Raw genomic sequence first — 26,761 nt, forward strand, 5'->3', positions numbered from 1 at the left:
GGTTGTCGTAGGTTACAATGGGACATTGACATGATGCAGAGTTGGGCTGAGAAATGACAGATGTAGTTCAATACTGAAAAAGTATGAAGTAATACACTTTGGAAGACAGAGTATAGGGTTAATGGCAGGATTCTTAGCAGTGTAGAGGAACAAAGGGAACTTGGGGTCCATGCCCATAGATCCCTCAAAGTTACTGTGCAATTTGATATGGTGGTTGAGAGTTGTATGGTGTGATGGCCTTCACTAGCTGAGGAATTGAGTTCAAGAACCACAAGGTAATGTTGCAACTCTATAAAACTCTGGTTAGACCACGCTTGGAATATTGTGTTCAGTTCTGGTTGCCTCATTATAGGAAGGATGTGGAAGCTTTAGAGGGAGTGCAGAGGAGATTTACCAGGATGCTGTCTAGATTAGAGGGCGTGTCTTTTGAGGATATGTTGAGCAAGCTAGGGCTTTGATCTTTGGAGCAAAGGGGGATGAGAGGTGATTCGACTGAGGTGTACAAAAGGCATATATAGAGTTGACAGCCAGGGACCTGTTCCCAGGGCAGAAATTTTAATAGGTGGGGACATAAAATTAAGATGATTGGAGGAAAGTCAGAGATAGACAATAGACAATAGGTGCAAGAGTAGGCCATTCGGCCGTCGAGTTTTTACATAGAGAGTGGTGGGTGCAAGGGTGGTGGTAGAGGCAGCTACATGAGGGACATTGAAGAGACTCTTAGATAAAATCATGGATGAAGGTAAAACGGAGGGCAATACGTGAGAGAAGGGTCAGATTGGTGTTATAGTAGATTAAGTGGCTGGCACAATGATCCAAAGAGCTTGTACTGTGTTGTAATGTTTTAGAGTACGTTTTAAGTTCTAACTAGTGTTGGAAGAGAATAAAGGATTTAAATGCTGAAGGCAAAATGTCATGTATTTCCAACTATTTCACATATAATGAGGGACCCTGTCATGCAGTAACTGTCATAAAGACAATGCCAATGTTGACAATTGCTGGTGAACGCAACAGGCGTGCTGCCTTCACCAGGAATTTTTATGTGTGTTGCCTGAAATTCCAGCATCTGCAGATTTCCTCGTGTTTGCCAATATTGAACTTTTTTTTCAGTGATCTCAGCTGTTGCTAGCATTTGTGCCTCATTATGGATCTAATTGTTATTCCCTTTCCTGTTGTTCTTTACATTAATTCAGCGGAATTTTGCTGATTGCTGGAGACAGAATGAAAGTGCTGGTCTGCAAGACAGCTGTTCAATGGTTCTGTAACATTGCCTCTGAGAGATTAGCACTGGTGAACCTCTAGCAGTTCCCAGATTTAAACCTGACTAATGGCTAACAATTAATGAGGGCCACACAGGCACTAAAGCCCCTGTTCCAAGAATGCAAATTGTCCTATGGCCCTTCCAGAGCAAGGGTTTTGAGAGTATAATGTTTAAAAGCATGAGCTCTGGAAATTTATGGACTGACCCAGAAGGGGAAAGAGATCAAAAGAGAGCAACATTAAATCAATATTTTGCTGCAAAGTGTTCCTTGTTCCCATCTTTGTGGGCATGTTGTGGGCAGCTGATTCTGTATCAGCAACCTTGCAGCAGCAATACCGACAGTTACAGTTTTCCCCCGCCATCCGAAGGTAGAGCGTTCCTATGAAACGGTTCGTAAGCCGGAATGTCGTAAAGCGAAGAAGCAATTACCATTTATTTATATGGGAAAATTTTGTGAGAGTTCGCAGACCCAAAAATAACCTACCAGATCATGCCGAATAACACATAAAACCTAAAATAACAGTAACGTATAGTAGAAGCAGGAATGATATGATAAATACACAGCCTATATAAATTAGAAATACTTCTCTACAACGATTGCCTGCACTGTTCTCCGTAGCGAAAATCTCACGCAAGCGCTGTTGGCAGAAACACGGCACAAGCGCTCTCCAGTAACCTTTAAACTATGAAGCTGCCAATTCATACCAAATAACACGTAAAAATACACAGCCTATATAAAGTAGAAATAATGTATGTACAGTGTAGCATCACTTACCGGAATCGGTTCATCGCCGAGCACACTGATGATGGTGTGTTAGGCCGAGTCGTCGGAGGTTGGGGTGGTGCAGTGGCCCCCACCCTCCAGGCCGCCCACCGATACCGATCCGCGAAGCATGCAGGAGTACAGCGGTAGCCGGGAGGCACCAAGCACATCTTTAAGAAAAAAGCCAAAACAAACATGCTAATTAATTAGGTGCCGCCCGGCACGTAAATGTCAGCCCAGATCAGAGACGACTGCCGATTACATAGAGCAAGTGAAATTGGCAATCGCTTCTGATGTGGGCCAACATTTACGTGCCGGGCAGCACCTAATTAGTTGGCTTGCTTATTTCGGCTTTTTTCTTAAAGATGTGCTGTGTGTCTCCCAGCTACCGCTGCATTCACCACGAATTGGTATCTGTCCACGGCCCGGGGATTGGGGTGGTGGGACACTGAGGTTTCGATTGTTATCCTTTCCTCTTCCAATTGCATCAGTTCTTCATCTATCAGTTCTTGGTCATGAGATGCCAAAACCTCTTCAACATCATCTTTGTCAACTTCCACAAGCCAAACTCACTTCGTCCATACTTCGTTCACCACGATCGAAAGGCTTAATTACGTCTAGTTTTACGCTAAGTGTAACACCCTTACGAAATCTTTCAGGCCTTTCCGACACCTTAGAACTCATCTTGCTAACCTGGTGTCAGATCAATTTAAGGTGGAAGAAAGTTACTTCGATGTAAGGAACATGGAAGTCAAGTAGCTGAAGTCAGTCAGCATCAGAATCCTTCTTTTAAGTGCATCAGGAGTCCTCTCTCTCAAAAGCTTCACTACTTTCGTGCTTCACAATCTTCTCACTTTGATCTATCTCACATTCCAGAGGGAATGTCGGTACCTTTCAAACCAGCACCAGCTGCGAAACATCTGAAGCTGTACTCTGCTTTGAAGACACAATAGGAATAGATGTCATAGAACACTGAACATTACAGCAGAGAACAGAACCCCAGCCCTCAATGTGGTGCCGATATTTTAACCTACTCTAAGATCAATCTAACCCTTCCCTCCTACATTGCCCTCCATTTTTCTTATCTGTGTAGTTATGTTCTGTAGCACTAAAATATTAAGCTAATTAAAAGGAAGGCACAGGAGTCAAAAATGAGGGTCTAACTTTGTGTTTACTTTATATTACATGGTAGCGTTGTGACATATGCAGTTCACTTATTTTTATATACACCCAGAAATTAATTATTTAAGTGAACAAGAATGCTAAATCAACAACATATGTGCAATATTACTCTAATATTACTGAAATATTAAATGTACAACACTCTTCCCTGCTTTGCTATGAACTCCAACTCAATATAGAATGCATCTTAACTATGTACACAGTACACGCAACTGCTATACAGACATCCACAGCATGGTAACTTTTTTTAATTGTCCCATTCAGGCCTAACAATTTAATCACTGTGCAGGCTCTCTTACTCTTGTTGTATAACATGATTCTGATGGTGGTGGTTGGGGGGTGTGGTGGTCACTCTGCTTGGCAGGTGAGGCTTCTGGCTGTGAGACAACCTCAGGTTCTGGGGCCTCCTCCTTGTAGTTGTAGGAGTTAACTCTGGGACTGCAGGAAGTGTTTCTAACAGCTCTAAACTCCTTTCCTTTCCTTTTCTTGGCTTTTTGCTCAGGATCTACTTTGATTCTTGCTTCACTCCTGGCCATGGCTTATTTCTCTTTTTTTTAACTTTCTCACATTCCTTCTCTCTTTCATGCCTTTCTCTTTCTTGCTCGTGTTCTCTTTCTCCATTTCTGCTCTTCTTCTCAACTTCCTTTCCTTCTTCTAGTTTGTGCATTTGACCGTGGGAAGATGTATTTCGTTCACTGGCTTATTCAAAGGTTCAAAGGTTGATTTAATGTCAGAGAAATGTATACAATGAACATCCTGAAATGCCTTTTCTTCTCAAACATCCACAAAAACAGAGAAGTGCCCCAAAGAATGAACGACAGCTAAACGTGAGAACCCCAAAGTTCCCCCCTCCCGCGCATAAGCGGCAGCAAGCAACGAACTCCCTCCCCAATCAGCAAAAAAAAGCGCTTCGGTACCGTCACCGAGCCCAAGCGTGTGCTAAGCAATAGCAAAGACACAGACCAAAGTTACCCCAAAGGCTTCGCATTTCATCCGCCATTCGACAAACCACAGGTTCTCTCTCTCCCTGGCAAGGGAGAGCGAGGTGTCCCCCATTTTCACAGTGAGCGGGAGACATAACAACAACCCGCTGGTTTACGATGTTAAAAGTCCGTTTCATTGCTTTTTTCGAGCTCTGTGTCCGAAGACTGCAAAGACCTTGGGTCTTCCGGCCGACAGCGGAAGATGTTCTGGCCTCCTTGACGACACACAAGTCTCCTGCCATGGCACCAATCCTCGATCCGCCCGACTCCAGAGCCCCGAGATCTTAGGCTTCCGAACATGATTGAGACTCTTAGGCCAAGCCCTTGACATGTTGAATAACAACCATTCGTGGAACCCTGAGAATGGGTCCCATTCCCGCAAAGAACTGAAGCCTGCGTGTAACTGTGTGTAATTCTGTTATTAATCCTACTATTGCTCCCTTCATGATCTGATCTCTCCTCTTGGTTTTCTCATCCACAACATCATAAGACCATAAAATCATAGGATACAGGAGCAGAATTAGGCCATTTTGCCCACCAGGTCTTCTCCGCCATTTCATCATGGCTGATCCATTTTCCCTCCCAGCCCCAGTCTCCAGCCTTCTCCCCGTATCCCCTCATGCCCTGACAAATCCAAGAATCTATCAATCTCTGCCTTAAATTTTTCCAGTGATTTGGCTTCCACAGCTGCCTGTGGCAATCTATTCTACAGATTCAAAACTCTCTGGCTAAATAAATTCCCCCTTATCTCCGTTTTAAAAAGACGCCCCTCTATTCTGAGGATGTCTCCTCTGGTCTTAGGCTCTCCCACCATAGGAATCATCCACTCTGTCGAGGCCATTCAACATTCAATAGGTTTCAATGAAGTCCCTTGTCATTCTTCTGAATTCCAGTGAGTAAAGGCCCAGAGCCATCATATGACAAACCTTTCAATCACAGAATCATTTTTGTGAAACTCCTTTGGAACCTCTTCAATGTAAGCACATCCTTTCTTGGAAAAGTGGCCCAAAACTGCTCACAATACTCCAAATGACGCCTCGTCAGTGTATAATAAAACCTTAACATTACGTCCTTGCTTTTATATTCGAGTCCTCCTGAAATGAATGCTAACATCGAATTTGCCTTCCTCACCGCTGACTCAATCTGCAAGTTAATCTTTAGGGCAGTGGTCCCCAACCACATTGCAAAGCATGTGCTACTGGGCCGCGAGGAAAAGATATGATTTGGTGATATGAAACGATATGAGTCAGCAGTACCTTTCCTCATTTCCTGTCACGCCCACTGTTGAACTTGAACGCACGCGAGGTCATCAGTGACCCAAGACGCAAATGACCCAAGACGTGCAAAGGAATGGGTCCGTGACCCATTTGTGAATGTCCCCGGTGAATCTTCCATGTCAGCGCGGGAAAAAGATCAACTCCTCGAGCTTGCAAATGACGGTGGGCTGAAAAGTATGTTTGACATAACATCTCTGCCGGCATTCTGGATCAAAGTCAAGGCTAAGTATCCTGACAAAGCCACGAAAGCACTGAAAACGTTGCTTCCATTTCCAACATCCTATCTCTGTGAAGCGGAGCTTTCTGCCATGAATGCAATGAAAACTAGATCACGGAATAGACTGGACACAAGGAACCCCCTTCGAGTATCACTGTCTCCCATCACCTCTAGATGGAACCGTCTTGTTGCAGGGAAACAAGCTCAGGGCTCCCACTGATTCAGCGATATTGGTGCGTTGCAATGATTTTATATGTTCATACGAGGAAAATATGCACTGTGTGTTTAATACCCAAACGTTACTTAAAATATTATGATGCTATTGACTTATAAGTGACTTATAATTCAGTGGTCCCCAACCTCTGGGCCGCGAAGAATGCCGCAGTAGCCAGAATGCACCCAGCACATCTTTAAGAAAAAAGCCGATTTTTCTCTCCATTTACAAAATAGTCTACACTTTTATATCTTCTAACAAAGTACACAACATCAACTCATCTCCTTTGTCTATCCTGCTTGTTATTTCTTCAAAGAATTCCAATAGATCTGTCAGGCAAAACTTTCCCTTGAGGAAATCGTGCTGACTACAGCCTACTTTATCATGTACCTTCAAGTACCCTGAAACCACATCCTTAACAATTTATTCCAACATCTTCCCAGCCACTGAAGTCAGACCAACTGGTCTATAATTTTTTTTCTTTTGCCTCTCCCCCTTATTGGAGAGTGGAATGACATTTGCAATTTTCCATTCCTCCAGAATCATGCCAGAATCAATTGAATCTTGAGAGATCATTACCAATGCCTCCAGAATCTCTTCAGCCACCTCCTTCAGAACCCTGGGCTTTAGACCATCTGGTCCAGGTGACTTATCTATCTTCATACCTTTCGGTTTCCCAAGAACCTTCTCCCACTTCACACACTTCTGCCCCCGACACTCTTGAACTTCCAGCATATTGCTCATGTCTTCCACAGTGAAGACTAATGCAAAATATTTATTCAATTCATCCACCATTTCCTTGTTTCCCATTGCTACCTCTTCAGTATCATTTCATAGCGGTCTAATATCTACTCTTGCCTATCTTTTACACTTCATCTATCTGAAGAAACTGTTGGTATCCTCTTTAATATTAATGGCTAACATATCCTCTGACAAATTTTCTATTTTTGTATCTCCATTGACTTCCTTTTTTTTTGGCCTTCCTTTCATCCAGCTGAGCTTTGATCTTTGCATCTACTTTTACAAGCAGCTTTTTATCTCCCTTTTGATGGCCATGCAATAACCTTACTGCACACAGAGTGAATTCTGGTTCTTTATATTCACAAGAGCTGAATGCTTCCAAATTTCCTGAAGCTCCTTGAATTCTCTTCCAGCTTAAAATTAGCTGGAATGTACATACTCACGAGAGCAATTGCTGAACCTCTGGTACAGCCCACCTCTGGTAGCATCTAGATACCTTGGCAGAGTCCGTTTTTGTCATACATACTCACAAGAGCAATTGCTGAATCTGTTGTTCAGCCTGCCTGTGGCAGCATCTAGATACCTTGGCAGAGTCCATGTTTCTCATACATACTTTTTGTATGTTTCCTACCTTTTTTTGCATTTTCTGCAAGTTTGGCCTTTAAATCTGCATTGAGCCCCTGGCACAATAGTAACACAATGTTTTCGGCCAGGCCAATTTCTCTCAGTGCATCATTAAGCCCACCATTGAACCGACTGTGCTTAGGCAATCTCTTCAGTTCATCCACATAAACTGAAATGGACTCCCCTTCCTTTTGATTCCACTTTTGGAACCTAACACATTCTGCATCAACAATAGTTTTGGTTCTGAATGAATCTGCCTTACTTTCACAATATCAGCAAAGCTCATTTCAGCTGGTTTGGTTGAAGCAGTCAAACTCCTAAGCAAACTCTATGCCTTTAAATCCAATGCACTTAGAAAAATTAGTACTTGTTTCTCATTGGCTGTGAAGGTACTGCTCAGTTCACTCTGTATACGATACACAGTTATCTGTTGTGTAGTGGAACATATCAATCTTTCCGATGTAGTGATGTATGAAAAGTATGACCTGGAACTCACTGTTTAAGACCCACAAATTCTTCCATTTTCTCGCATTTTTAACACGAGCAAGTGCTGTGCTGCCTTTTTAAAACTTGATCATTTTTTGCTGTGTTTTTTCTTTAACCCAAACATCTTATTGCGCTTCAACTGGTAGGTAGTCGTCTTGGGTTTGTTTAAAACTTTCTCATCACTACTGTTATGTTTTGTCACTCCAAAACGTTAAACTATTTAAAAGGGAGACACAGGAGTTTGAAACGTGAATCTAACTTCGCGTTTATTTTAAGTGAGTTGCGCACGTATCACATGGTAGCGCCTTGACGTATGCAATTCATTTATTTTTACATATTACCTGTAGCAAATTATTTAAACAAAAATGCTCAATCAACAACATATTTACAATATTTTTCAAACATTACTGAAATATTAAATACATAGCACACATGCCTATCTAATTATTTCTTAAATGTTGCTAATGTATCTGCCTCTACAACCAGCCCTGGCAGGGCATTCCACACACCCACCACTCTCTGTGTAATGAACCTACCGCTGAGATTCCCTCCTGTACTTCACACCATTTGCGATAAAATTAAGCCCTGTTATGTCATTAACATTCTGCCCGTGTTCCACTTCATCCAGGCACAAGGAAGGTGATTGACAAAGCCCGGAGTGTTAACATATACAAGGCTATGATCATCCTTTACAGGAATATCTGGTGGTGGAGTGGCCAGTGTCCTACTTTGCAAAGATTGGGGTGCCAGATATAGATGTGGAGGTAACACCTCAAGGTCAGCCAGAGTGTAATGTTTCAATCTTTAGTGACTGTAATTGGAGTGGTTTGTTTCGCAAGCTGTGTGAAGGTGTGAAATCTGCTGCTCCAGAAACGGTTTCAGCAAATATTTTCCGCGTACCCATTTGCTATTTGTGTTTTAAATAGAGCAGACAATGTAGTGATCCTTCCTGTGCCGTCACTTAGCGACGGTGGCAGAGAACGGAGCCCAATTTTCCATGGGTTTCTTGTGTTACAATCGCTGCCTCTAAAATTATCCCAAGTTCCTCAAGTAATCCCAAAGGCTGGAAAAAAAATCATCATTTGAATGATGAAGCCTGCAGCTTAAAGCACACTCACATAGCTTTCTGTTCCCAGTCCCTCCATTGTAACCTGGGCAGGACTACCAGTCTGCCCCAAAATCTTCTCAGTTCTGGCATCTTTAACATCCTCTGTTCCTTCTCTCCAACACGTTGACAGCTATATTACACACCTCCCTTTACTATATATACAGTATATATGATATACTTTTATATGATGTGGTATGATATACTGTATATCAAAATTATAGTTTATTATGATTATGTGAAGCATTTTGGGATCTTTTGTTAATGTCAATGCAAGTCAACGCTGTGACAGGCAAAATCAGAGAATCACACCATTCTCTGATTTTGACAAAGGATGGAAGAGACTATGCAGGCCACTTCTGACTGACCTGTTCAGTAAGTCAGCTGACCCATATCACGGCAAACCTTTCCCCTTTAAGTATTTACCCAGCTGTCCTTTGAAGAGCAGGTGGTAAAGTGAAATGTTGAGGAGGATGGAGTGGAGGGAAAAGGAAGAAGATGCAGAGGGGAGGAGAGGAAGTGGAAGAAGGGAGGAGAGATGCAGGGTGAGGAGTGGGGAGAAGAGGAAGGAGAGGAAGGGGAGGAGGAAGAGAGGGGGATTAGGTGGGGAGAAAAGATGGAAGAGGAGGGGAGAGGAGGAAAAGGCAGAATGAAGGAAAAGAGGATGAGGAAAGGAGAGGAAGGAAGAGGAGGAGGCACACAAGGAGGAGGGGAGGTGGATGACTAGGAGAAAGAATTGGAGGAGGAGGAGGACAAGGGGAAGGAAGAATAGGAGGGGTGTGAATGAGGGGGAAGAGGAGGAGGGGATAGAAAGAGGAGGAATAGAAGAAGAAGGAGGAAGAATAGAAGGACTAGGAGGAGGAGGAAGAATAGGAAAAGGAATAGGAGGAGGAGGAGAGAGGAGGAGGAAGGAGAATGAGCAGGAGGAGAAGGAAGTGGAGAAGAGGGAGGAGAGAGTCCAGCTGGAAGTATGAGAAGGATTGTTTCTCTAGGTAGCTATATGGAACTGCTTGATGCTGTTTCCACATCTGCACAAACTGGTGCCACCACACTTGGCAACTCAACTGGTCCTACAGGTATGAGCAATGGAACCCAGCTGAATCAGAGGTGACAGAGACTCTTTACTTATGGACAGGTGGTTTCATTCTGAAATGCCCACTTCGCTGCCGCTGCTACCGTGTGGTAACCGGAATCTCCGGAGCTGAAGGCCTCAAAATCCTCGGCTTTGCGTGTTTCAGCGGCTGGGGAGAGATCAAAGGCGCTCAGCAGAGGATGGCATTTGGGAGGCTGTATCGGAGAGGCTGCTCGGAAACTCTGAGTTTTCGGACGGATGGACTCAGGGTCGGCTGTGGTCGGCTGCTTCCAAGGTATCGGCAGTTGGAGGTGCCTGGAGGTTTATGGCAGGGAGTTTCTCCCTTTTGCCGCCTGCTATCCAGGACTCGGGAGTCGATCGACTCGGGACTTTGAGACTTTTTTTACTGTGCCCATGGTTTGTTCTTCATCAAATTATGGTATTGCTTTGCACTGCTGTAACTATATGTTATAATTATGTGGTTCTGTCAGTGTTAGTCTTTGGTCTGTCCTGTTTTCTATGATATCACTCCGGAGAAACATTGTATCATTTCTTAATGCATGTATGCATTTCTAAATGACAATAAAAGAGGACTGGGTGTTCTCATAATCTAATCTCCTCAAGGCCCCAGCACAGAGTGTGGAAGTGCAATGGGTGCACAAGCACTCTCATTCCCTGAATGGCAGTTGTCAGGCAGTACGAGAAAGAAGAGGACAGCTAAGACAGTAGATCCGAGCAGAGGTCCTGACTGGTAGAGGGAGGAACAACATCCGACCGTGCTCTTGAGAAGAACCGTGAGACAAGTGATCTGCACTAAGAGTGAAGCTGTCCTTAGCCTTGCAAGAAGACTTGGATCACATTAAACAGCAAGAAAATCTCCTGCTACACCTGTAGTAGGCAATCAACATCTCCATCAAGGGAAACCACCTCCACAAAACATTGATTGATGTCAGCATAACCAAATTCCTGCCCTGTGACAATGAGGTGCCACTGGCCAGCTGATAAAACTAAGGCCAATGTGCACCAAAGGGGAGACAGCTGGAGCCAGGCCTCCCTCGGGCAAAGGAAGATGGTTTGATTGTTGGAGGGCTGCCATTCCAGGGCATCCCTGCAGGAGTTCCTTAGGACAGTGTCCATGGCCCAACCACCTTCAGCTGCTTCGTCGATCACTGTCCTTCCATCACAAGATGAGAAGCGGGGCCGTTTGCTGACGATTTTCAATTCCATTCACAATGGACAGTGAAGCAGCCCATGCCTGCATGTAGTAAGACTCAGACATCATTCAGGATTGGGCTGATAAACGTCTTGCACATCCATGATTGAAATGCGACCATCTCCACCATGAGAGAGGTTATTAATCAAGTCAAGTCAAGTCAAGTCAAGTCACTTTTTATTGTCATTTTGACCATAACTGCTCGAGCTGTGTGCTGCAGCGCAGTCGTGGGTCAGCAGAGTGAACAGCAGTGGACTGAGCAAACAGCCCTGGGGGGCCCTCGTGCTCAGTGTGATGGTGATGGAGATGCTGCTTCCAATCCGGACTGACTGAAGTCTCCCAGTCAGGAAATCTAGGGTCCAGTTGCAGAGGGAGATGTTCAGGCCCAGTAGGCTCAGCTTTCCAATCAGCTTCTGAGGAATGATTGTGTTGAATGCTGACCTGAAGTCTATGAACAGCATTCGAACGTACGTGTCTTTTTTATCCAGGTGGGTTAGGGCCAGGTGGAGGGTGATGGCAATGGCGTCGTCTGTTGAACGGTTGGGACGGTACGCAAACGACAGGGGGTCCAGTGAGGGGGCAGCAGGGTCTTGATGTGCCTCATGACGAGCCTCTCAAAACACTTCATGATGATGGATGTGAGTGCAACAGGACGATAGTCTTTGAGGCAGGGCACTGAAGACTTCTTTGGCACGGCGGCCTTGAAGCACGTAGGAATGATGGCGCTGCTCAGGGAGATGTTGAAGATGTCAGTGAGAATATCTGCTAGCTGGTCTGCGCATCCTCTAAGCACCCTGCCAGGAATATTGCCTGGTCCAGCAGCCTTCCGTGGGTTGACCCTGCACAGGGTTCTCCTCACATCGGCCACGGTAAGACACAGCACCTGGTCATTTGGAGGAGGGGTGGTCTTCCTCGCCGCCACGTCATTTTCCATCTCAAAAAGAGGTGTCCTGAATGCCCTTCCACATGTGCCACGTGTCGCCGCTGTCCTGTAAGTGGCTGGGCGTGTGCATGCTTTGCCTCTCTGACGGCCCGGGACAGTTTGGCCCTCGCTGTCGTTCGGGCTGCCTTGTCGCCTGCTCTGAAGGCGGAGTCACGGGTCCTCAGCGGCGCACGCACCTCCACGGTAATCCATGGCTTCTTTTTTTTTTTCCAAAAATACTTTATTCAGAAATATTACAAAATAAAAATAATTACATACAGGAAAAGAAAACCATTCGTTGACTGTGAGTCCTTATTCAATACAGTTATTAATAATAAAAATTTTGCGTTGACTCTGTTCATTTACAAATGAAAGATGTTTACAGTAAATCATGCGTTTCCTCTCAACCCTTGGTCAAGAGTTAAGACTTATTAACAATCAAAATGTTCAACAATAAAGGCAGGCAATGGCTCTAATACTTTCCCAAATTAACAATTCCACCCACTCCTTGGGCACCATGTTGATTATCTGTCCACACCGCTGATGAGGGTAGGTCTCCTCCCCACCCAACCTCTCCCCCTCCTACGGGTGATGAACGTTACACTGTGGTCCTTCCCCACTGGGCCTTCGCAGTGGCTGCACCAAGTTTGAGTGCATCCCTCAGAACGTACTCCTGCAGACGAGAGTGTGCCAGTCGGTAGCATTCAGTCACGGACATCTCCGTCAGCTGGCAGACCACCAAGTTTCGGGCCGACCAAAGAGCGTCTTTCACCGAATTGATGATCTGCCAGCAGCACCGGATGTTGGTCTCCGTGTGCGTCCCCGGGAATGGCCCGTAGATCACAGAGTCCTCGGTAACGCAGCTGCTGGGCATGAATCTTAGTACTGTCCCTTCCATTCTCTTCCACACCTTCTTTGCGAATCCACAGTGTGCAAAGAGGTGAGCCACCGACTCCACCCCATTACAGTCCTCTCGTGGGCAGTGGGGTGTGGAGGAACTGTTCCGGGCGTACAGGAGGCTTCTGGTTAGCGTGTAGTGATGGTCTTGGCCACGGTGACGTCATCGATGCACTTGCTGATGTAGCTAGTCACTGATGCCGTGTACTCTTCTAAGTTGGTCGAGTCGCCATCGGTTGCAGCCTCCCTGAACATGTGCCAGTCAGTGTGCTCAAAGCAGTCTTGAAGAGGAGAGATGGCTCCTGCTGGCCAGGTTTTCTCTTGCTTCTGAACTGGTCTGGAGTGCCTGACGCGCAGTCTGTATGCTGGGATTAGCATAACAGAGATGTAGTCTGAGTAACCGAGGTGGGGGCGGGGCTCCGCCTGGTACGCATCAAGAAAGTTTGTGTAAACATGGTCCAACGCATTCTCCCCTCTCGTTGCAAAGTCCACATTCTGATGGAATCTGGGGAGCACTGACTTAAGGTTTGTGTGGTTAAAATCTCCGGCGACAATAAACAGTCCATCAGGGTGTGCGTTCTGCAGTTCGCTAATAGCCCCACACAGTTCACAGAGCGCCTCCTTAGCATTAACACTGGGGGGTATCGATATTTGACATTCAATAGCACTATTGCTATTGAATCCCCTCCATCAACATCTATAGGTCACCATTGATCAGAAACACAACTGAACTGGATGCATAATTGCCAAAGTTATAAGAGCAGGTCAGAAGCTGTGTTTCTTGTGGCAAATAACTCATCTCCTCACACCCTAAAGCCTTTCCACCCTATGCCAGGCACATCGGGACTGTGATGAGTGCTGTCCAATTGTCTGTATCAGTTGGAACCAACAGCTCTCATGATACTCAACACCTGTGGGCAGCACAGTGCCAGGGCAAATAGACCCACTGTCCTGGGAGCAACCCCGACCTCTGGTGCTGTCCATGTGGAGTGTGAACATCTTCCCTGTGATTGTGTGGCTCTCTGCTGGGTGCTCTGATCTCCTCTCACAGGCTGCTAGTTACATTGGCTGGTTGTAAGTTGTCCATAGCAGTCGGATGTGCGGTAGGATATGGAAGGGGCTGAAGAAAATGCAAAGAGGATAAAATGAGATTAGTGTAGGTGGGCACTTGATGGATAGCATCGACTCAATGGGCCGAAGGGCCCATTACTGTGCTGTAAGACTCTGCGACCATCCAGAACAAAGCACCTGCTTGATTGATTCCTGTCTACTACTCTAAATATTCATTCCCTCCACCAGCACTGCACTGTGACTGCGGTTCGAACCATCTACAAAATGTACTGCAATTCTTTGCCTAGGCTACTCTGAGAGCACGTGCCAAACCCGTCAGCTCCAAGATGGACAAGGGCAGCGGGTACGTGGAGGATTACCTTCAGCAGGTTCCACCAGGTAACAATGGCCATTGGGAGAAATTCAAGAGTCAAGTTTATTTATCACGTGTACATTGAAACATACAGTGAAGTGTGTTGTATGTATTAACAACTAACGAATCCAAGGGTGTGCTTTGAGCAACCCTAAGAATTGGCAGCGTACCAGGCCCAAAATGTTCGGCAGAACTGCGCAGTGAACAGCAAAACAGAACACCACAAGCAACAAAACAACAGTAAAATAAGCCCAACAATGACTGTGTTACTTCAGTTTGTCAAAGGGCGTGGTTTGCTGTTGTACTGGTTAGAGAATGGTGAACTTTTGACTACTTCCCCTCCATAGATGCTGCCTGACCCGTTAAGTTCCTCCAGCATTTTGTGTATGTTGCTGTGGATTTTCAGCACGACGGAAGCTCTTGTGTCCGCACTTCATCAGCTATCAATGGTTTCTTTAGGAATACAAACCCTGCACTAACTGGGTAACTTCCATCAGGAGAAACTTCTGAATGTCCCATGGTCGATGAACACTGTCTCACTATTTCGCTTCTGCAATATTTATTTATCATTGCAATGTGGTTCTTTAAGGTTGTCATAGCCGGGGGGTGGTAGTGGGAATGAGATCCCACTACCTATACAATGCTCCCAATGGCGTGCGTCTGAAATAGCCTCTGACAACCAAGTCCAGCTCCTGGCCTTCACGTGTGGCTTAGCTACTAAGCCCGGCGGAATCATTTCTACTGACAGGAGAAGGGACAAAGGCGCATCACTGGCACCTTAAAACCAGTCACTTCAGGCAGATGAGAATCTTCAGCCATAGTTGGCAGCTCATCTAGGAGAAGAAAACTCTGATCTTAAACCTCTTCCACTTTGTGCCACTCATGGGGAAGGCGTTGGAAGTAAACGCTGAGGAAAAATCCAGAGCTGGAGTTGCTCAGGCTGTCCTACGTTGAGTTCAATGCTGTCAAATCCTGCAACGCTGCTGGTGCCAGACCGTATTGGTCTCTGCTATATTCATCAGCTGCGTGGAACGGGAGAGTCCGCTGCATGACAGGCAGGAGAATGGGGTTGAGAGGGATAGTAAGTCAGCCAGACTTGATGGGACGAATGGCCTAATTCTGCTCCTATGTCAAATGGTCTTATGGTTTTACGATCTTGTTTCCGCTGAGGCTCGTTGCTATGAGACCATAACCGAGCCCAGTCGGCAGGATCACTGGCAATGGCAGACATCCCACCTCTCCCGGAACTTCGGGAGTCTCCAGCATATTAATAGTGGCTCCCTGATGCCCCCAAATTATATACAATATCACAGAAATCAATTTTTTTGAGAGCAAGAGAGAGCACGAGAGCGACCACGAGAGAGAACGCCCGCACGAGAGAGGGAGAGAGAGTGAGCGAGAGAGAAAGCAAGCGAGAGCGCTTGAGAGCGCGTGAGCAACCACGAGAGAGAGAGAGCGTGCGATTGCAGAGTGTTCCCAAAAAAATAAAAAGTATGTCACCCCAGACTACACTAAAGTGTACCCCTGCCTAATAGAGGTCAAAATAATGACAGTGTTGCTCGCTGCACTGTTTGCAACAGTGACTTTTCTATTGCCCATGGTGGGTTAAAACTGTACAAGACATGTTGAGGTGAGTTTAACAGGTGTCATTCGTTCATTAGCATAGCTAACGTTATTTAAACTAGCTGGCCAGCTGCTAAGGAGCTACTCTATTGCAGACATCCCACCTCTCCCAGAAGTCTCCCGCAAATTGATAGTGCTACCTCTCTGAAATGAGTTTTTGCACGGTGGGATGTCTGCAATGGGGTGGTGGTGGAATCGTGAATGCTGCCCTCCTGGAGATGTTGGGGAGCTCAGGCTGGGCATGGACTATTGGAATTCTGGGGCACACTCTAAAGCACTTTATACTGTGGCAGCCAGGTGAGTGACGACAACAGCCGGTGTCTGGGTACCAGAGCCACCCCCCCGCCTCATGGCTGTGGACTTTATGAAGGAGCATACTGACCACTCCTCACTGCACACAAACAGCTCCTCTGGGGAGAGGGTTAGGAGCACTGACCTTCTGGGAGTGCACAAAATGGACGCTCTCACCTGGTCCCTCAACATCACCTTTTTAGTCAAGAAAGCACAGCAGCGTCTCCACTTCCCGAGGAGATTGAGGTGAGTGAGGCCTCCCCCGCCCTCCCATTCCAACCAATGTTTTGCAAGAGCAGTATAAAGAGTGTCCTAACCACCTCCATCACCAACTGGTATGGGAATTGCAAGGCATCTCACGACAAGACGCGATAAAAGATAGCGCGGACAGCTGAGAAGATCATTGGGGTCCCTCTTCCGTCCATTCAAGGTCTTTATCAGGAGCACAGGGCCCTTCGCATTGTCAATGATCCCTCCCATCCATACAGTAATCTCACTGACCTCCTACCACAGCGTTATGGGAGGTACTGCAGCATTAGGACAAGGATTTTATACATCAGTATAAAGTATAAAGGACTGTTAGGAGGGGAAACTCTTTCTTTCCCAGGCTGTGAGGCTACTGAACTCCCTGCCGCAACCCAGGTCTCATCACACGTCAAGCACTAGCATTATTATACTGTTTACTTTGTAACGTGTCATAAAAGCACTTCAGGTTTTGCTAAGTTACTTGTGGTGATAGTAATTTATGTATCATTGGTCAGTGATTTACACGGTGTTGTGTGCACCTTGGTCTGGAGAAGCATTGTTTCGTTTGGTGGTATACGCATATATGACTGAATGAAAACAAACTTGAACTTGGCCATTGGAGCGTTGGGTTACTCTGCCTGTGCTGCACGAGAAGTTAAGGGTTTAGGAATTGGACTGAGCTAGCACCAGGGTTAACACCCGGTCACGGCGGTCAAATGTAAAGGGTGGGAAACTGCTCTAGCTGATGCATTTCACAGTGGCTTTTAGACTTAGTTTTAGAGATACAACACAGTATAGCAGGCCATTCTGCCCAATGAGATCATGTTGCCCAATTAACCTACTAACCCATGCATCTTGGGAATCTGGGAGGAAACCCACGCGGTCATGGCGAGAATGGAGAAAGTCCTTACAGACGACAGCAAAATCAAAGCTGGGTCACTGGTGCAGTACAAACATTATGCTTACTGCTAGGCTACTATGTCACGTCTTTTGGACGGGTCTACCAATGCCTCAGTCCATCGGGCAGGAGGTACAGAAGCCTGAAGTCTGTCACTGCCAAGTTCAGGAGCAGCTACCTTCCTACAGCCAGCAGGTTCGTGGACCGACTGCACAACCTGCGTGGTACCCACAGCAACAGAGCACCAGCGCACAACCACAGATATGCCTCTCGTTGTGCTTCTTATTTCACCAGTGTCTTGTTTTGCACAGTATCAGAGTTGTACAGCTCGCAAACAGGCCCTTCGGCCCAACTCGTCCATGCTGACCAAGGTACCTTCCTGATCTCGTTTCATTTGCTTCTAATTGGCCCATATTACTCTATCCATGCATCTATCCAAATGTCTTTTAAATGTTAGAATTGTACCCAACTTTATCGCCTCCTCTGGCAATTCGTTCCATGTACTCACCACCCTCTGACTCATTTTTCTCTTCACTGTCTGGTCTAACTTTGTTCTGTGTGTTGTCTGTACCTACTTGCCAGTGATGCTGCCGCAAACAGGCTTTTCACCGTACCTGTCCCTCACCATATACGATGTGATGATAAACCTGGCTTGACTTGACTTCACTGAGCACGCCCCAGCAAACCTCCTTGGCAAGTTACCCTGCCAATGCCCTCAGCTGATTCACCTGGAGGGCGGACCTGTGGGGACCTTGCCAATTCCGGAGATGGCACCTCCCTGACCCGAATCGGTTGCCTTTGGCCATTCGTGTCCTATGACCCATTGTGTAGATCCTGCATCTGGTTTGGTTTAGAACATAGAACAGTACAGCACTGTACAGGCCCTTCGACCCATGATGTGTGCTAACCCTTTAACCTTCACCAAGATCAATCTAGTTCCCCCTCCCACATAGCCCCCCATTTTTTCTATCGTCCGTGTGCCTTTCTAAGAGTCTCTTAAATGTCCCTAATGCATCTGCCTCTCCAGCACCCTCATAGCATGTTCCACTCTCTATGTAAAAAATCTATACTGACATTCACCCTATAATTTCCCCCAGTGATGTCCCCTCATATTAGCTATTCCTGTCCTGGGAAATTAGCACTGGCTATCCCCTCAACCTATCAGGTTTTGCTGTACCTGAGTTGTGGGAGGCCAGTGTCGGGACGAGCTTTATGGCACCCTCCTCGTCCACTGTCCTCTTCCTCACTGGCAGGGCGGGAGATCTAGAAGACCTGAAGAAACAAAAGGGGTCATGCTGGAGTTCCGGGGAAGGGAAGCAATGTATTAGCCGTACATGGTTGCACCATCCACAGCTGAGGGGTCAGTGAGTGTGTGGTGACATGCGAGAAGGAGGATTAAACAGAAGCATTTATCATCTAGAATTATGACTGTGCCAAGGTTAGCCACACATACACATACACACACACACACACACACACACACACACACACACACACACACACACAGTGGCAGTCACACCATTAAGCACCAGCCCTCTCTCTTCTGGGTTGAGAAGATAATGGATGTTTTGTCCTTGAGTGACTTGCTGTGGACTGGTGCAAGTGAGTGTGTTGCCAGCCTCAGAGTGTCAGTAAATGTGGGAATTATGACTGATTGGCTTCGGAAGTGAGTGAAGGGTGTACAACACCTGGCCAAGGGTGGTATCGATGACACAGTGTGTGGAAACAAAATCTAATAATCATTGAGAGAGATGAAGAATGTGAGATCATAAAACTTATATTGGCACTGTCTTTAGATCCTTGAGCATTGACCTGGAGTCTGACATCCTCCATTCTGTTTAATTATGACCCTGGGCTGCTTTCTGTCCTTATCTCCACCTTGGTTAAAATAGACCATCTGATCTCTTCTTCAGTCTGCCACATCCTGCTCCAAACCTGAATCCGGTGAGTGACTGTCGAAGCAAAGGGCTGACCACCCTTTCCTTGCAACACAACACACACAATGCACGCAATCTAAAGACAGCCCTCGCCAAACAAGACTCATGCACTAAAAACAGAGAAAATGTTGGAAAAAAAACTCAGCTGGTCAGACAACAGTTGCACGAAGAGAAGTCAGTGTTCTTGGTCAAACGCGTCAGATGTGCGTTAGGGCGGCTTGTAGAGTGGTGAGGCATCACTTCAAAATGGGTGCACAAATTTTGAAGAAAGCCAAACAGGTGCAGTCTAGTGAGGATTATGATCGCTCCGGCGTGATCTCAAGTGCCGTCCTGTTTACTTTCCAGACCCCTCAATTTCCAACATGTGAAAATACACCATGTAACATTGACCTATTGTTGTGGATGAAGTGCCCAGAGCTATGGATGTAACAGGTCCTTATTCAATACAAGCAAGCACGCAAGGAGAGTTTAGGTGGAAGAATTTCCAAAAAACTCAAGTATATCAAGTGTTACACTTAATAAATACATGTTAGATACTTGTCAGATATGATATGTGATTGAGAGCCCATCAAATGAGACCATAACCATTTTTTTTGGTGAGACTAGGTGGCCAGATAGCCAATTGGAGCATCTCTTGGCCACGTTAAGTTTCAGTCAGCGAGTACCGTCGTGCCAGATTGTCCTGTGGTTTTAATGCCGGGACCAATCATCTATTGTTTCTCTGTGTCAGTGTGTCTCCCAGCCACTTGATACATTAGAACATAGAACATAGAACAGTACAGCACAGGAACAGGCCCCTCGGCCAACAATGTTGTGCTGAACCAGCTGCAAAGTAAATCAAAAACAATCAAAAACTAGATCCTCCTACCTACACAATATCCATATCCCTCCTTCTTCCTCACATTCATGTGTCTATCTAAACATCTCTTCAAAGCCTCTAATATATTTGCCTCTACTACGACACCAGGCAGTGTATTCCAACATCCACTGCTCTCTGAGTAAAAAACTTAACCTTCACGTCCCCCTTGAACCTACCCCCCTGTCACCTTCAATGCATGCGCCCTCGGGTATTAGACATTACTGCCCTGGGAAACAGATACTCCCTGTCTACTCTGTCTGTGCCTCTCATAATCTGATAAACCTCTGTCAGATCTCCCCTCAGCCACCGCCGCTCCAAAGGAAACAACCCAAGTGTACCCAGCCTCTCATTATACCACTTGTCCTCTAAACCAGGCAGCATCCTGGTAAACCTCTCCTGCACCCTCTCCAAAGCCTCAACGTCAGTCCTATAGTGGGGTCACCAGAACTGTAAGCAATACTCCAGATGTGTTATAAAGTTCCAACATAACCTCTTGACTTTTGAACTCAGTGCGTCAACTAATACAAGCAAGCAGTCCACAAGTCTTCTTCACCACCTTATTGACTGGTGCAGCTATGAACTTGGACCCTAAGATCTCTCTGCTCAGGAACACTGTTGAGGGTCTTGCCTGTAACAGTGTACTGTCTCCTTTCATTTGTCCTACCCAGGTACAACACTTCACATTTATCTGGGTCTAACTCCATCTGTCATTTCTCTGCCCATATCTGCAACTGATCTATATCGTGCTCCATTCTTTGCCAGTCTTCTACACTATCCACAATTCCACCAATCTTGGTGTCATCCGCAAATTCACTAACCCACCAATCTACATTTTCGTCCAGGTCATTTATGTACATTACAAACAGCAGAGATCCCAGCACAGGTCTCTGTGGAACTCCACTAATTACAGACCTCCAGCTGGAATAGATCCCTTCAACCACTGTCATCTATCTTCCATGAGCACGTCAGCTCTGAAACCAAACAGCCAATTCGCCGTGGACCCCATGCATCTTAATTTTCTGGATTAGTTTCCCATGAGGGATTTTGTCAAACACCGTACTAAAATTCATGTAGACAGCATCCACTACCCTACCCTCATCAATCTCTCTTGTCACCTGGCCAAAAAACTCATTCTGACCTGATCCACACAAAGCCATGCCGGCTCTCCCTAATTAAGCCATGGGTTTCCAAATGCTCGTATGTCCCTACAACTGATATGAGACTTATTGGTCTATAGTTCCCAGGACTTTTTCTTGTTCCCTTATTAAGTGAAAGGACCTTGCCTGTGCCTAGAGATGACATGAAGGTACTAATCAAGACCCCAGCAATCTTGTCTCTTGCCTCCTCCAATAACCCAGGGTAAATCCCATCAGGTCCTGGGGACTTATCCACCTTAATACTCAATAGGAGACCCAACTGCCTCCTCTTTGGCCTCTAAATACCCTAAAGTATTTATACACTCAGCACTGATTTCCTGGTCCTCCATGTCCTTTTCCTTGGTAAATACTGAAGCAAAGCCCTCATTAAGTACCTCACTCACATTCTCTGCATCAAAGCAAATGCTCCCCCTTTAACTTTGAGTGGTTCCACCCACTCCCTAGTTATCGTCTTGCCCTTGATGTATATGTAGAATGCCTTGGGATTCACCTTAATCCTACTTGCCAAGGACTTTTCATGGCCCCTCCTGGATTTCCTAATTCCCTTCTTTAGTTCTGGCTTATTCATACTCCTCGTGTAGTCCATTTGATCCTAGTTTCAGAAGCTTTACATACCTTTTTCTTCTTGACTAATTTCATCACCTCTCTGGACGTCCAAGGTTCTCCTATCTTTCCATCCCCTCCTTCCTTCTAACAGGAACAGGCCTTTCCTGTACTCTGTGCAATTGATCCTTAAACACCCTCCACGTGTCCAATGTGGACTTGCCAGAAAAAAATGTCTTCCTAATTAACTCTTCTTAGTTCCTGTCTAATGCCCTTATAATTTGCCCTACTCCAATTTAAAATTCTCCCACAAGGACCATACCTATATTTATCTATATCTATCCTGAAAGTTAAGGAGTTGTGGTCACTGTTCCCTTACTGATCACCCAGTGAAAGGTCAGTCACCTGGCCAGGCTCACTACCCAACATCAGGTCCAGTATGGCCCCACCTCTCATTGGACTATTCACATATTGATTTAAGAAACCCTTCTGAGTACACTTCACAAATTCTGCCCCATCCAAACCCCTTGAATTGAGGCGGTCCCACTTTATGTTAGAGAAATTGAAATCCCCCATGACAACAACCTTATTATTTTTACACATTTGCTTAATCTGATTACATACTTGTTCCTCAATGTCCTCAAACTCTCCACCAGAAATTGCTCATTAATCCTAATTGTGTTAGTGTGTCATGGTTTGGGGTTTTGGCTTGAAGGGTCAATACATCTATGTCGGAGTTCATTGCAATCCATTGACTTTGACAGGTTACACTCGAACACCAAGTATGAGTTCTGCAGTTACAGAATGGCATGTTCAGTTTCCCTTGGCAAGCTATTCCAAACCCACTGGTCCTGTAAAAAAAGCAGAAAATACTGAGAAGAATCATTGTGTCAGGCAGCATCTGTGGAAAGAGAAACAGAGTTGTTTTTTAATGTCCATGACTCTTCATCAGAATTGGATCATATTCTGGATCAGGAAGAGATGAATAGCTCTTGTATTTTGTGTGTGGATTGAGGAAGAATAATTCCTGTCCCATTACCTAATACCCAAACTAGGATGCTCAAGTTAAATAAGGACTAGGTCCGGCTACAATTTCTCCCACCCGGTGCTAACTAGTCTTCAGCCCTTAGGAGATATAGATGAAATGTGGCCAGATGAATGGACTGCTGCAATCACTGAGTAGAGCCACACTTTTTTCCCCAGTATAAATCATCAACTGCAGGGCAATGGAGCAACTGTTGAGAAGAATATAATCTGAGGCAGAATTGTTTTTTTTCAGGTTGGTTCATGAACTTGATAGCAGCAGGGAAGAAGCTTAAGGCACGAGTCTTCAGGTTTGTGTACCTCCTGTCTGAAGGAAACAATGAGAGGGGGTCCTGGCCTGGGTGGCGGGACGACGAATGTAGCCTTCCTGGGGCATCACCCTTGTAGACGTCCTCTGCGTGTGGGAAGAGCTGTACCTGTGATGGAACTGGCTGAGGCCTCCATTCTCTATAGCTCCTTGCCTCCCTGTGCCTCAGAGTTCCCATACTAGGCCACAACAGACACTTAATAACAGGACAGCACAGTAGGGTAACACTTCATAGCACCAGCAACCAGGGTTCAATTCCTGCCACTGTCTGTAAGGAGTCTGTACGTTCTCCCCACGGCCTTGTGGGTTTCCTCCGGGTGCTCCAGTCTCCTCCCACACTCCAAAGATGTGCGGGCTAGGAAGTGGGTGTAATTGGGCAGTGTGGGCTCGTGGGGCCCAGTGAAGCCTGTTATTGTGCTGTGTCTCTGCACAAAAAACATAGGGACAGGAGTGTCCTGCAAAACAAAATGATACCCAGAGCTGCTGCTTGGGGCAGGCAGGCCTGAAGTCAACTTTTATATGCTTATTTCATTGTGTTCCTAAAAGTCTGCGCACAGTTATATTTCTGGAGCCCTTGCACAATATATACGGCTCAGTAAAAATATGCCAATTAGCTAAAGAACAGACTCAGGAAGTTAAACTGTGTGCTCCCCTTCCTGCGATTCCAGGGTTTCAACTCATTCATGGCATCTGGTGCTTTGATGGTTCTTTTACAGGTGCCTCAGATGAAAGGAACTCCTGCTTGTGATCAAAACAGACGTAACCGGTGTCAGCCCAAAGACCTGTTGGGACAAAGGCTTCCTGTCGATGAATCCCGCTGATGTCCTGTCTATGGTGAGGGACCACCAGAAAGGTTAGATACTTTATACTTTATACTTCATTGTCGCCAAACAATTGATACTAGAATGTACAATCATCACAGCGATATTTGATTCTGCTCTTCGTGCTCCCTGGATTACAAATATTAAATATTGAAAATATTAAAAATAGTGAAAATTAGTAAATATTAAAAATTTAAATTATAAATCATAAATAGAAAATAGAAAAATGGAAAGTAAGGTAATGCAAAATAACCGAGAGGCAGGTCGGGATATTTGGAGGGTACGGCCCAGATCCGGGTCAGGATCCGTTCACAGTTGGAAAGAAGCTATTCCCAAATCTGGCTGTACGAGTCTTCAAGTTCCTGAGCCTTCTCCCGGAGGGAAGAGGGACGAAAAGTGTGTTGGCTGGGTGGGTCGTGTCCTTGATTATCCTGGCAGCACTGCTCCGACAGCGTGCGGTGTGAAGTGAGTCCAAGGACGGAAGATTGGTTTGTGTGATGTGCTGCACCGTGTCCACGATCTTCTGCAGCTTCTTTCGGTCTCGGACAGCACAGCTTCCATACCAGGTTGTGATGCACCCTAGAAGAATGCTTTCTACGGTGCATCTATAAAAATTAGTGAGGGTTTTAGGGGACAGGCCAAATTTCTTTAGCTCTCTCAGGAAGTAAAGGCGCTGGTGGGCCTTCTTGGCAGTGAACTCTGCTTGGTTGGACCAAGTCAGGTCTTTTGTGATATTGACCCTGAGAAACTTAAAGATTTTGACCTGTTTCACTTGCGCACCACCCATGTAAATTGGGTCATATGGTCAACTACTCCTTCTGAAGTCAACAACCAATTCCTTCGTCTTGCTGACGTTGAGGGATAGGTTATGTCTTCGCACCATGCCACCAGGTTCTTAATTTCCTCTCTGTACTCAAACTCATCATTACCCGAGATACAGCCTACAATTGTTGTGTCGTCAGCAAACTCATATATTGAGTTTGATGGAAACTTGGCTACACAATCATGGGTGCACAGCGATTACAGCAGGGGGCTGAGTGCACAGCCTTGTGGGGCACCGGTGCTCAGAGTGATTGTAGAGGAGAGCTTGTCCCCTATTTTTACAGCCCGGGTCCTGTCTGTGAGGAAGTTGAAGATCCAGCTGCAGATCTGAGCGCTAAGGCCCAGGTTCCGGAGTTTAGGAATCAGTTTACTTGGAATGATGGTATTAAAGGCAGAGCTGTAGTCAATGAAAAGGAGCCTTACTTATGCGTCTTTATTCTCCAGGTGTTCTAAGGAGGAATGTAGGGCCAGAGAGATGGCATCTGCCATTGACCTGTTGCTGTGGTAGATGAACTGCAAAGCATTGAGGTTGACCGGTAGGCTGTGGTTGATGTGTGTCATAACCAATCTCTCGAAGCACTTCATAGCAATTGATGTCAGAGCCACAGGTCGATAGTCATTCAGACACGCCACCTTGCTCTTCTTCGGCACTGGGATTATCGTTGCCTTCTTAAAACACGAGGGGATCTTAGACTGAAGCAAGAAGCAGTTGAAGATGTCAGCAAACACTCCAGCTAGCTCACTTGCACAGGCCCGGAGAACCCGTCCTGGGATGCCATCTGGGCCTGTCGCCTTCCCTGGATTTATCTTCAGGAAGGCCCTTCTAACATCCTCCTCGGTGACGATGAATCTCGATGCCACCAGGACTGGTTCATCCGGAGGGAGTGGGATGCTCCTCTTCCGTTCGAATCTTGCGTAGAATACGTTAAGTTCATCAGGAAGAGAAGCGCCACAGTTATTGATATTCCCAGCCTTTTCTTTGTGCCCAGCGATCTCATTTAGACCCTGCCATAGTCTACAGGCATCCCTCTGGTTAGCCTGGGCTTCCAACTTGGCTCGATATTGCCTCTTGGTGCCCTTAATGGCTTTCCGGAGTTCACGCCTGAGTTCTGCCTGATCCTGGTGTTTGCAGAGTCTATTAAACCCTCTACTGATCTTTCACAGGGGTAAGCTGGCTCGAAGAGAGAGCTCTCATAACTCTTTGTCTGTGGCAGACTGAACAGTTCATTCTTTCAGTCTCGTCCTTGCACACATTGTAAGACCTATCCCTTATGAATAGAAACCATAAGCGGCCCCATTAGTTTTCTAGCATGGGAGTGGGCTGGAGATTTTTGGTTCTTTTATTTTTGTTTCTTTTATAATAGTCCCAAAACTACTGCAAGAGGTGAGATTATCACCACATCAAACTTGAACTGAGCTCAGGTTCATAACTACTTGAAAGACCGAGCTGCTCACTCCCCTACTGTTCTGTAAGCAGATGACTGACAGAACAGGAATTCTCTTCGTGTTACTGTCTCATTTGCACAAAGCCACAGAACAGTGAAAGAGCAGCATCTCACAGGAAACCATCGCCATAATTAGTATACTGGGCACGATAATGATCTCATGCAATATGCCTGCGAGTCCCACTAAACTTTGACCTGGCTGGAATGTTTCCTCAGATAATCCCATTCCTGTGTTGAGTAAATAGTCTCATCATCCTTATCAACTTGGCCAAACTCAAACACTTTGGAAGCACACAAAACTCCGATACAAGAGCTGCGTTTTCAAAATAAAACTGGCTGCCATTTTAGTTTTACCATTGTCTAAATTTAAAAGATAATTTAGATTAAC

At 45.8% G+C, this 26,761-nt stretch overlaps 1 long non-coding RNA gene across 1 annotated transcript in view; it reads left to right on the forward strand.

Moving 5' to 3' along the window:
• The window catches only part of LOC140190528 (uncharacterized), a 49,274-nt gene that overhangs the window by 20,232 nt on the left and 2,281 nt on the right, over window positions 1-26,761 (forward strand). The window contains exon 2 of the long non-coding RNA XR_011883624.1: window positions 24,002-24,138. This is a non-coding gene — a long non-coding RNA (uncharacterized lncRNA). The remainder of the gene's footprint in view (window positions 1-24,001; window positions 24,139-26,761) is intronic.

The sequence above is a fragment of the Mobula birostris genome, chromosome 30 (assembly GCF_030028105.1).
Source record: "Mobula birostris isolate sMobBir1 chromosome 30, sMobBir1.hap1, whole genome shotgun sequence".
In the NCBI taxonomy this organism is placed as follows: Eukaryota; Metazoa; Chordata; class Chondrichthyes; order Myliobatiformes; family Myliobatidae; genus Mobula; species Mobula birostris.